Raw genomic sequence first — 13750 nt, 5'->3', positions numbered from 1 at the left:
CACTCTTCTTAGTCACACTCCCTCACTAACTTCACCTCACTCTTCCTCATTCATCACAGTCACCAACTACCCTACCCCACTCTTCTACATCACAGTCCTCCACCGACGCCACCTCACTCTTCCTTGTTGCATTACTCCACTACCATTGCCTCACTCTTCCTCATTGCAGTCCTCCACTAACTCCACCTCATTCTTCTTCATCACAGTACCCACCTATCCAACCTCGCTCTTCCTGGTCCCAGTCCTCAACTACCCTACCTCACCTGTCCTTGTCACATTCTGTGGGGTACATTTACCAGCCCAGCATAACTCCCCTGCACCACCAAACTACATTTCATCAGTTACAAGAAGAAGGGTGGCACTGACTCTGCTGAGCACCATTCCCTTGCATCAAAACTGCATTTTTAGCAGTTACCAAAAATTATGGCTGCACTGGCTCTGCTGAGCACATATGGGGTGAGATGAAACATAGAAAACCCCGAGAATGGCAGCAGTTATGTTCGTCATGTGCACCAAAAAGAAGAATTCAAAAGCAGCCTGGCACAGCACTGCTATGCTGCCAGTGTAAGACTTCAAATTGCCCAAAAAAATGTGCTATGTAAAACGGCTTTGCACTGGTGCTATCTGCATTTTTTAACATCACCCATCTTAGGTTTTAGTAAAACACAGCCATGTTCATCCATATTCAAGTTGTACACCAGCCAATTGGGCATTCCTCACTGAATGGCATGTTGTGTCAAGTAAAAACTGTGAAGAGCAGAGAAATTTTGTTTCAGGCTGTACAGCCATCGTTTACTCTTGCAACAAAGTAACACAGGCAAAATTCCTCACAAGAAGCCTTCTCTCTCCCTTTGCTTATGTCAGTGTCAAAGAACCCTTGTATTGAACAGATTCCTGTGTCTTAGAAATTGACCAGCGCTATGGAAATGTTCAGAATAAAGATGTGAAGAAAATCACATTTGGAATAGACCAGGGAAGGTGAAATGAACCCTTGTTGCACTGCCCTGCAAATAAATGATTGGATATTCTACAAGCTCAATGGAAATAATGCTGTAACATGCCCAAAAAACTATATATGTTGGAAAGAAAAGCTGCCAAAATGTAGGTAAATTGCACTATGCGAAGTGTATTTTTCCACACAAAAAGAACTTTTATATCCTGGCTAGCCCCCAAAATTGCTGTCAAATCTGTTTTTGCAAGGCAGGCACTTCTAAACGTACCAGCCCCATGGGAAAGGAAGTTCCTTTATCACAAGAATGGAATAAGGGGTGCGAATTTGCGACCTCGTCAGACTTCCTGGCATTTCCCCAGCAAGGGACATTGGAGCAGGGGAACTGGCCTTGTCACAGACAAGTGTGAATTCCTTGTGACACCTCTCTTCAGCTGCATCTGCCAGAATGAAAGGGTGCTATGGTAACCCTGTTGCCCAGAACTGACACAATGGGGGTAGGATGACTGGGAAAATCTTAAGGACTGCCCTCCAGTGACAGATGCCATCCATTTGATTTAAAGGACTTTTTATATCAAAGTATTCATGTCAGTAATCTAAAGAAGCAGTCATGTAAAACTTTGACAGCTTGAATGTAATTGTTGCACCATTATAATGAGACTAGGGCCTTCATTACAACCCCAGCGCTAAACCATGGCGCTATTAGCACCATGGTTGGTGCTGGTGTTGTAACGAGTCCGCCATGGTGGAATGGGGAAATACCGCCCCATTCCAAGGTTGGCGGGGCAGTATTTCCCCATTTCACCATGGCCCTTCCCCATTCCCATTTTCGCCCCATAGGGCTCAATGGGACTGGGGAAGGCGCTAAGTACGGTACCGCAAATTGCGGTACCGTAATTAGCACCAAGGTCTCTTTGCGGCACCCTACTTTAACGGCTGGTAAAATCAGCCATTAAGGTTGGGTCCTGCAAAGGGACCGCGTAATCAGGCGTTAAGGGTTTAACGGCGCCGACACCTTTTACGGCGCCGTTAAACCCTTAACGCCAGGGTCATAATGACCCCCTATGTGTGTATTCCTAGCATGTGGGGGACACAAATGGCATTAAAGTGTCATTTTTGGAAAAAGCATACATGGTACAGTTATGAAAGTTAAATGCAATCATGCCCGACACTGTTAGGCTCATGTATATCTATTTGTAGGATGTTTGATAAAATATTTTGCATAGAAATTGTGAAAGAATGCCAGGAGAATGAAGCAATATCGCACAAACTCGGAGTTTGGACAGAAATGTTCCTTGTAAAATATGGGATCTGCCTATCTAATTTTTCTGATGATGACATTCATGAAAATTTGCATTTTGTGTCATAACTGATTTTGGCAAAATTAACTGTGGTATAATAAAGCACCTCATTAAACACACACACTAAAACTGAGTGACTTCCTTCAGTCTAATCTGCTTACAGGGAGGCAGCGACATCCTCAGGCTGACTTATTCGATTTTAGAGGTATGTCTAGCTTAGTTCTGCACACATAGAAAAATCCTCTGATGTCATCCGGCCTATTTAAGGAGGAGAGATTCCAAAGTCAGGACATTAAAAAAACTCCAGCATTCCAAAATCCAACCCGCAACATCCACAGATCCAGACATTCCGCATTTCCCTGCAAGTCTCCAGACTCAGGCCAGAGGTAGCAGATCCATGCAGAACCTCTTATCCTGGCAGAACCTCCTATCCAGGCAGAACCACTATCCAGAATTAAAACCCTACAAAAATCCCAATAATTCAGGGAGAAAGGGGGTAAGGTTGCTGAACCCTTTTGGGATTATCCAGCGACCAGACCTGCTTTGCCCAGTGTGATGGCCTGTCTTCAATATTGTATAAATTAAAAAGTCTGAGACAACAAATAGTTTGTATGGAATTCAACGAGAATCCAAATAACTTTATTAACAATGTTTTCCTCTTTTCTTTCAGAGATCGTTCACAGGAAAAGGATACGTCTTCACTGTTGGATCTGGTCAGCTTTGTATCAATGCGGATTTCTCCTCTGGTCCAAGGTAAGTTGTGTCTCTTTATTCTCCTTTGACTCTTTCTTTTGGGGATGTTGTTACTTCTCTCCTTCCACCATACAGCTTTGAAAACTTGTCTCTTTTCTCTCAGAGTAACTTCTATGTTTGTTTTCCTCAATTAGCCAAACTTATCCTCTAACACTTCTGAATATATTTTAGAGGCTAATATTGGTAGTCCTGTTTCCTATCACATCGTCGCCAAGTCTCTGCAGCTCCACTTCAATAGGTGTTTCGGTTCGTCGGAAGTGATAAAAGTACCTTTGAGACTCCCTTCTTACTTAGATATTATTCATAAGTATATTGTATTCGATCTCTCACCCTCTTCAGCCTCTTCTAGTTATGTTCGCAAAGAGATTCTGCAGTTCGCTGTTTATTTACACCGCGTCGTATCGTAATCCTTATCAGGCAATCGGCTTCATAAAAATATCCATTAACTAAAGGTGCTTCCTTATTGGTGGTTCCCTGCAGTCTAAATGATCTCCCTCTTCAGAAGTCTGTCACTAGCATCAAAGCTCCCATACGGGTTTTTCCTGAACTTACTTATTCACCGTCCTACTGTTTCCTTCGGCAAGGACCTCTGCGATTCGTCATTCCCTTCTGGGCATCACTCGTAGCTGGCTCTGCACGCCTTCTCCAGGACAACGGCGTCGAATGCCTCCCGACTCAGCCACCTCCACGATCAGCGTCTGCCCTCCGGATACGCCGCCTTCGTTGATTCAGGGGTTTTGCCTCACACGGCAAAGTCAGCGACCACGATCGTTGTATTGACTCAGCACGGCCTCTCCAGGATAACGGCGTCCACTGCCTCTCGCCTCAGCCACGTCCACGATCAGCTTCTGCCCTCCAGACACGGCTCCTTAGTTGGTTCAGGGATGGTGTCTCTCTCGGCAAAGTCAGCGATCACAATCGCTGTATTAAAACGTACAGCAAACAAAAACTCGGCAACCTGCGCAACGGCGCAACTTCGTATCGGTATTTCTAAATTTCAGGCCGAAGCCAACAGCTGCTCCTTAAAAAGTAACACACCTCTTCAATACGCCCATGCGTAACCGTCTTTTTCTCCCTCTTCCCCTCGAGACCCCGTCTCCTAGGTAACAAACAAATGACAGCCTTGTCATTAGAGGAAAGTCCATACATGGATTAAATAAAACAGGACTTCCTGGTTATACATTAATATGTATTACTGTATTCGTGGGTTTATCACATTTAAGGACACCGTCACACCCAGCTACCTACTTTGCCCAGCTGATGCACGCTGCCATCCACTGAGACCAGACACCGGTTGCCTCGCTGCGTCCCTAGAGGAGAGCCCAGCTGTTGCTCAAGTGACTGGATCCTTGTTCCGCTGTCCAAAGACCTGCGTGGCTGTCCAAACTATTCCATTCAAGTTCTCTTTGTAAGTCTTACCCCTCCCCAATACCAAAAGCTGCATCCTTTGCTCTGTTACCTTGATTTGTCGAACCCCATAATAAACCCTACAAGAAATCCTATAAGTATCCTAGTAACTTCTTAAAATTGTCAGAATCCTCTGTGTATCATGTCCTTAGAAAAACCGTGTTAATCTCCAGGTGTTAGCGCCATTCTTTCCAAATCATTTCAGTCCATTATAGAAGTCCTTAGTACTATTTGAAATAAATTAATTCCCATATAAAGTGGCACATGGCGTGAATGGTTTAAAATTGAAAATTAACCTTTTTACGGGCAGTGTTCTTCATTGATAATCTAGCCACTAAAAATAGTCTCTGTAGAACTTGCCATTTTCCTTTTAAAACCAATTTCGCCCATGTAACTGCTTTCATTATAAAAAAACGCTTTATTTTTCCTACAAAGAATCCCATACTGTCCCTATTCAGAGTCACACTTTCACTTTCATATCATACCTGTTATGTACCTTAGTACCTTAGCATTAAAACCGATTTCTGATTATGTCTGTTTAGCTCATTTTCCAAGCCGTTTTGCTATTTTGAACTTACTGAAAGCAAGCAATTGCAATTTTGCCATGTGTGATGCTTGCTGCACTGTGTTTTTCCTTACAAAGTCGATTTTATACACTGTATGCCCGTTGTTTAGTACATTGCCTTGTAGCTTGGCAGTTCTCTTGCCTCGTTAGTACAGCCACATACATTCTTGTCTTATTCATTCAACCGCACATGTAAAATCACCATTCAGTAATTCCGAGTGCCATTTTGCTCATTTTTCAAAGGGAGCTAAATCCAATGTTGGCCTCCCATTCTGGGGTGGTAGGTCGGATTTTCATGTGGATTGTTGCCTAGTATACCTGACTCCTTCCTACTCCTCTCCACCCACACAAAACGTGGTTAACAGGGGTTTGAGGGAGTGCTGCAGGGGGAATGCTTATCTGTGGTGCCATTTAAAAGCACTACCCAAAAGTAATCTTGCTTTCATTCAATTGTGCATTGTGTAACTTATATTATAAGGATAAACTAAGTGTGTCCTATCATTTTATTGTGTAATTATCACCACACTGGTGATTGCTGTCCTATATTGAATGTGTTTGATTTTTATTCATAATTAAAAATAAATAAATATTTCATTATTACACATCGGCCTGGTCCATGGTCCTTTGCAACACGGGGTGTACGTTAAGGGGGGTGTGAGATGGAGTGCCTGTCTTCTCAAAAATTGAATCTGTACATAATAAACTTAAACACTTTTTAATTGTGCGATGCATCCCTGGCCAACATAAATAGTCCTGGTCTGGAGTGTGCTGCCTCTTTAAAATCCTTAACAATTCCCCCCACTAACTTCACCTCACTCTTCCTCTTCACCGTACTCAACTACCACCAATGTTCTCTTTCTCGTCACAATACTCCAGTACAGCCAACTCACTCTTCCTCATCACAGTTCCAAACTGCCCCACCTCACTTTTCCTTGTCACAGTCCCCAATTACACAACTTCGCTCTTCTTCATCACAGTCCCTCACTACCACCACCTCACTCTTCCTTGTCATAGTCCCCATCTACGGTACCACACACTTCTTCATCACAATTACCAATTACCACTTGACTATTCCTTGTCACAGTACACTATTACTAATCCCTTCATATCTAGTGGACGATAAAAGAAATTGCTGTAATTGATAAATCCGTTTTTGCATAGCACAAGAGCAGATCTATGTAATACATTATATGACATCAATGATGTTATCATTAAATGTTATCATTCAAAAAAACAGAATTACAGGTGGTGGGAGGTGTAGCATCACAAAACCCTTGAAATTCAATGAATAAACTTTAGGTAACCGACAGTTAAGATGAATAAATTGAGTGCAACAAAACCCTTGAAATTCAGTGAAATACCGTAGTTTACGCACTGTTAAGTTGAAACAATCTGATGCAACAAAGCCCTTGAAATTCAGTGAAAAAACTTTAGTTGAAGTGATGTTAATATGATGATTTAATGCAACAAAACTTCTGATGCCCACATTGTGCAGCGTAAACAACCTGATGACATCAAAAATGACATCACTGATGATATCACACATGAAATCACCTATGTCTTCATACTGGTACAGCAGATCATGTGTGCAAGAAAGAGAGATGTACAATTTTAAAAGCATGTTTTTGCATATACGGGTGGATTCAGGTGCAAAGCTTGGTTGGAGCTTGCATTTAAAAGTAGTGTGCTTGTGATATGGTGAACTATCTGGGTAAACTGCCCGCCAATTACATTTCCCAGTATGTCGCACTGTGCCTGTCTCCATGTGAGTTTCCTTTATTTAATGAATTAGCTTATCCATGTTAGCCTTACTTAATACACATATATCTTAGACAGTTAATAATCATAAGATATACAAATACATCATGCTCATATATTCATTTACAATGCCTCATTTCCAATAATAACACATATGAAACATAACAATAGGGAAGTTATTGTCTAAGCATAGTCATAAATATTTGTTCATGTATAAAATATATTTGAAACCATACATTATTTTTCCATAAAACAATTTTTCCTTAATTAAAATTAATCCTGCAGTACGTAAAGGTTTTAATAAAGCAATTGTCAGGGACGTTTCATGACCACTTAAGGCCCTGTCCCAAAATTCTTTCGTTGTTAACCACGACACATTGTGCACAGTATCCTTCACATGACAGAAGGAACACTCTTTAAAGTTCTTATATGAGCGGATATAAACAATCTCTCCCATTGGGATTGCATTCAACCAGAACCAGAACCAGAGAAATTGCATCCTCCAGTATGGATTTGGGAATTTAGCAAGATATTTCAGTAGAGTTCCTAGTGGTTTGTCCCCCTGTGTCAAGTTATTATATAAGACATGGGATCTTATCCTGGTGATTGTATTCATCCAATCTGCTCCAAGTAAGATTATTTTGGCTTTGATCGGGTTTGATACAAACATTTCCAAGCTCGGATTGCAGGTGGACAGAATGCATTCTGCATATAAGTAGAAGCAGTAGAAGCAGCAGTAGGATTATCCTGTTTGAAGCAATGACATCTGTTTGTAGATCATAAGGTGGAGACTCTATAGGAGGATCTAAAACATTTCTATAAAAGTATAAAATCTTCCAATGATAGCAGCCCTTGAGATACACTAATACAAGCAAAAATTGCAGTGCCACTGTGGGAATATAGGTAGGTAATCTAAGTGATTTATTCTAGATAATTGACTCTCAAATACATCCCAATCTATTCTTCTAGTGAGATAGTTCACTTCCTGTCCATATAGTAAAAATTGAACAACTTTGAGTTTATAATATTCAATTACAGAATTAATAGTAAAGCGACAATATCTGTTACTAATCAATTTGAGCTGTGAGTGTTGCCTTTTTTCCAGCCCATTTTGCAGTGCTGACTTATTAAGTTGTAAATCAATGATAAGGCCTAAATACTTGATCTCGTTAGTAGGGATAACTATTGCATCATCAGTGAGCAAGTATATGCAGAAGGCTTTATGTTACTCTGAGAAAGTCGAATAATACTAGTCTTTTGATTTATAATCAAGTCATTATCACAAGCAATGGGACAGTGGCATTAATCAGACATAAGTCCTCTCTGCGTTTTATCCAACAAGATGATATTATAACCAGCTCGTGCCTAAATCGCTGATTTATTTAGGAGCAAAGGCCACAGTTTCCAAATATAACTTCTCGTCAGGTAGGTAGAGATTGAATAGACAGGGAGATAGGATACATCCTTGTCGAAGGCCCCAATGGGTAACCAGGGTGCACATCAAGCAACCTTGCCCATTCAATCTCACCTGAAATTATGTATTCTCATGAATTTTAATGTGGCTTGCAAGTAAGTGATCAACAGTTTGCCATTTCTTCAATGTTTCCTTCAGGCACACTCTATTGATAGGATCGAATGCCTATGATAAGTCAATTGCGGCAATGTAAGTGTAAGCTCCCTCTGCACCACAGGCTTTCTCATAGAGAATATTCACTAAATAACCATTCGTCAACTCATTCCCTTTCTAAATCCTGTTTTCATTTTACTAAGTCTTTTGCTGGAAGTGGCCCAATCTATCCCTTTTTTTAACATATGAATGACTATTGGTTTATTCCAAGATGGAGGTTGTATTTTTGTCTACGGGATATTCTTGAAAAGAACATAAAAGACAACTGTCCATGACACCAGATCAATCTTCAGTATCACGTTCCTTAGTCAACTTGGACCTGGTGCAGCCGAAGTGGAAGCTTTCTTAATTAATGACTCTTTCTCTTGGGCTTCAGAAGAGAACAACCATGAACTATCCACAATAACTAGAGAAGGAATTTCAGATGGTAGGCTATATAATTTTCTAAAGTGATTAGCCCATTTTTCTTCCCATATGGGATTAATTTAAAGACTCTCCTGCATTAAAGTTCTGTTGTTGATCATGGAGCAGAAATTACTGAAGTTATTTGTCGTGATTATTCTTAACATCTGCTGGCCCTTTCTCTGCTTGCGCTCATGTTTGTGCATTCTGAGCCAGTTTTTACATAGTTGCTTGGCTCGTCTGTTCTCTTGAAGATATAATCGCTCACGAGGTTTATCATGTAGCAGCGTTCTTAAGGTATTTCTTAAGGCCCTCTTTTTTAATTGAATTTCTACGTCAAAGAAACATCTCTGTTTACTCGAATTATGACTATAATCAATGGATTTTTTATCACAATTTCGTGGAAAATTTGAGAAATTAACAGGAGAGAAGTTTGAGCACTTTTCCTTAATCATGGATTTTTCCATTACATCTCTCACTGTACGAACGAAACATGTCCTACTTCCAATTTTTTTCAGAACTCAATGGCCCTTAATATGTGCAGTGAGGTTAGTCTGGTGACCCTGCCTCGGAATGGCAATTCCGATTTGAATTGATGCCTTCAAGATACTACGGTCACTCGAATGTTCCTCAATTACTTTAAAAACTGAACAGTGTTTAAAAAGAGAAGATGGCAGGAATAGCTAGTGGAGGTAAGAGGATGAGTTGTTCCCAGTCCCAGTGGACTTGCTCAGAATATCCTCTTAGATATTGCCATTTGCAGTTTCTAGATTTGAAGCCTTAAATGACTCTTATGTGTGCCTCTTCATATTGGAGAAATAAACTCAAAAACAACAAGAGACATTGCTGATGCATTTCAAAGAGTGCTACCCGCACTAAGTTCTCAGACTCACCACACAAAAGCAGTACTCAATTTTTTGTGACTCAAATTCAACATTTAATATAGAGACTCCTGAGAGACCTTACATCATGAGCGCAATTTGTGGATAACATTTAGGCAAGGAATTCATGAGAACATTAGCCCAGAGCTTTCAAACATCCAATTGCAGGGTGAATTATGTTTCGTAATGGTGGCTGTTCTATAATTACACCATTTACTTAGGAACTGGTCTCAAACCCAGCTATCAATATGCTGTAGAACTAAGAGGGATGGAAGGATTCTTGCAACCCATTCTAATAACAACTATATTAACCCAAACATTACAGCTGCTATTCAGCAAAAAGAAGAGTTGTGTCTGGATGCCCCGGGTAGTAACATATACTCTCCCATATGCCAAATGATAATGACAGAACACATTCAACTTTTGCACGTCTCTACACTGGGTCAATATTATCTCATCATGAGTTCTATTATCTGGGGTGGGTATTTTTGCACTCCACTTATGGTCAGTGTTTTGGGTTTGGCCACCGACACTATGCAGAGCATAGATCTTCATCCTCTCAAAACTCACGACTCTGGAGAGTAATTATGCTCTAATCGCCTGGCAAGGCATATTATCAGGATCTGTGTCTCTTCAGCTCTGTTTCAATGGATCTGGGGTCTGCCTGCCAGTGCCGCTCCAGCTGTAGACACAGCAATCCTCCATACAAAGGTTTAAAATAAGGCAGGTGGTAAAGGTTCTCTGTGCTCCATATTCTCCTCCATCAAAAAAAAAATAACACAAACTCAAACAAAAATGACACTGGATTCACTAATATGGAAGGTCTCAGAACCCAGCCAAACAAAAGTAGAAAGATAATTCGAATTTTGAAATTAGTGAAATAAGCAAATGAGGGAAATCATAATGATATACTGAAATTGGGGTTAAATGGGATCATGAATTGAGGAGGATGGGTCCAGGGCGACCTTCCTTGACCAAGGAAAACAAGGAAGGGAGAACATATTTATTTTATGACTTGTCACAACACCATCGTGTATGCCCTTAGTGTTTATTATTTGTCTTTAAATCTTAGCAGGCTCTTAATTAGGTTATCCCATTTGTATTGCCACCTGGCAATACCTGTTGCCGTTATATAAGACTGCACTGATGCCCTAAAAGTGCTGACTTTGGACAATTAGCTAGTCGCAGGTGCTTGGGCCAAGGCCACCAATTAATTAATTGATCCTGATGGTATGAACTTGCCTGAATAAAGTATAATTCATCTGCAAGAGAAATGGCAGTAGAGGTGAAGGCCAACACTCCTCACCTGAACAGGATGTCACCAGAACATCCCCGACATATGTTGTCCGTGAAACTGGTTAGTCAGGTGATACTCCATGCACATGAATATGAAGGAGGGACTGATCCCTAGGGACAAAGATAATGATTGCTCTAGATAAGGTGTGAATAGTAGACAAGGAGGCATGGTAAGTGCCTTTCGACCTTGTGGGTTCAGATGTCTGGAGTTAACAAAAGGGCTCATCTGGAGGGGAGGGTGGATTACTTGGGTCAGGAATGGGTTAATGCTAGGATACTCTCTGTTTGTCTTGCAAAACCTACTGTAATATTGCAATAAAAACCTTTTGCTCATCCCCTTAAAAGAAATCAAGACTATTTATTTTTGACATTTGACAAGTGTTGCTGCAACTCGGATCCAGTCCCGCAACACGTTACTGCACTGGACTGGAAGACGTGCTCCTCCCGAAGAATAAGATATGGGTTCTTTGTAAATAAACTCCATGGGATTGATTGGAATGAAGTGAAGAAGGCCGATGGGTGACATGCATGCAGAGCCACTCAGGGATGCCGGGAGTTTGTCTACTATTAGTGAGCATAAAAGACATTGGGCCTCATTACGACCCAGGCGGTAAGTTACCGCCTGGGTCGTACCTTTACCACCATGGCGTAAACTACATTTACGCCATGGTGGTTGGCGGACTTACCGCCCCATTCCGAGGTTGGCGGGGCGGTAAGTCCCCAATCCCCATTTACCCTTCCCCGCTCCCATTTTTGCCCCATAGGGCATAATGGGAGTGGGGAAGGCATTAATTACGCCACCGTAAATTACGGTGGCGTAATTAACAACAAGGTCCCTTAGCGCCATGGATTTTAACACCTGCTAAAAGCAGGTGTTAAATCCTCCATGGCGCTAAGGGACCTCAGAATCAGGCGGTAAGGGTCGGCGCTGTTTACGCCGCCGTAAACCCCTTACCGCCTGGGTCCTAATGAGGCCCATTTATTTAGTGGCTTCACAAACATGGGTTGGAAAATCTGGGTTGTTCTAATAGGTTTTGCCTGTTTTATTGCTGTTGTTTTGGCAATTGTCAACTTCTACCATGAAATAGATCTGGCAAAATATTGGGAGTGGTAAGTTAAGTAAGCTCATTTTGCAATCGAACCCTGCAGTTCCTAGATGAATATATCTGGCGATATTCCAAAATCAAACAGACTCTGCTGGGAGAGGGCCCTCGAAATGGAACTCTCTGTCTTTGTTTCTTTTTTAGATAGAGAAAAATAAAATGGGATCAGAGCAATAGGAATTGGTTGTTGTCACAGCAATGCCCAAAGTATAAATAGGGAAAGATACATATTTGCAAGGTGAGTGCCCTTAGACCTTTTGAAGACCACTTTGTGGAGTCTCTGGTAAAGTCCCCTTCCCCTCGAAGCACCACAAAAGCGTGGGGCCAAAGTGTAAATGGTACAGGGCAAGTGAACACATCACACTTGAGATCCTAAATAGGAATAGACAATGCGTAAGAGACAATGCAAATATGAACGAAACTGCTCCTAAGGGCTAACATGCACATTATATGCTCTCAAACTTTAACAGTGTGACTTGTCATTTCTTAAATTCTTAGCACTTCCTAACAAGACTTAACAAGTGTGTGTCGCATTGATGGGACTTTCCATCTGGACTTTTAAGTGTGCTCTCATGAGCTCTAAAAGAACAAAAGATTGGGGTCCTTTGCAGACTGTTAGAGGAGGAAACAGCTAAATGGATTGATAATAAGGTAACTGGACTGAGGGAGGTTAACGACAGACTGCGAGGACAGATAAAATACCTGTGGACAAGGGGAGCTTTGGAAAAATCCACAATCCATCCTTCCTGGACCTGTACCCTCAGATAGCTTATGGAAAGACAGAGGCTGAACAGTAGGATGACAACAAAGAAACCACAGAATGTAATTGAAGTTTTCACAAATGTGCCCGCTGCAGTGAGGGCGGTCCAGTAGCAGGCAGGACAGGAGGCGCAAGTAGTTGGAGCTGATCAGCACCTTATTTCAATAGAACTGCAACCTATTGAGCTCTCTGCTGCGCTGCTTCGACCAAGTAAAATCTGAGCTCAAAGGGTGGGCCCATTACCTTACCCACATCCCTCTTATACACTATCTGTAAAAAGGGCCGGCACTGTGCATGGGAGAAACGCATAGGTGCTCCAAGTTCCCCATAGACAAATGCTGGCAGGGAATACATTGGATGAGGATGGGCAGCAACAGCCCATCCTCACCACTGTACATGGCCTATGGACTCCAAGTGACTTGAGAATCCAGGCTAAAAATTTCCAAACATTAGACAAGCACAACAGTTTATAGAGGAGCTAAGCACTGTTATACAGTACTGCAACCCCTCTTGGGCAGATATGAATCAACTTGTGAGGGCAGTAATGACACCATGGCTCAGTCAGAAAGTAATCAAGCAAACACCCTGGCAGTCGAAAGGCCCTAGTCCAAGCTAGGGAAAGAATAGCCACTGCAATCCCTGTGATATGTCCCCCAAAGACTGATTGGGCTACAATAGAGAACTGGAAACAAAATAAAGGTGAATCTCATGCACATTACTTGGAACAACTGAAGGTGGTGATCTTTCAGCATTCGGCATTACTAAACCAGATGAAACCTCACAAGAAGCTATAGTGAACCACTTTGTGGTGGGGCTACTACGCAAGGTACAAGCACAGTTAAATAGCATCTACATAGGATTGCAGACTAAACCCTTAGCAGAGCTAGTGGTGGTTGAGAACCACTGTGTAGTATGACAAGAAAAGAAGAAGTAGATCTTTCAAGGGAA

This window comes from Ambystoma mexicanum, chromosome 8 (assembly GCF_040938575.1).
Source record: "Ambystoma mexicanum isolate Mex_15411 chromosome 8, UKY_AmexF1_1, whole genome shotgun sequence".
NCBI lineage: Eukaryota > Metazoa > Chordata > Amphibia > Caudata > Ambystomatidae > Ambystoma > Ambystoma mexicanum.
This window is presented reverse-complemented; position numbering follows the sequence as displayed.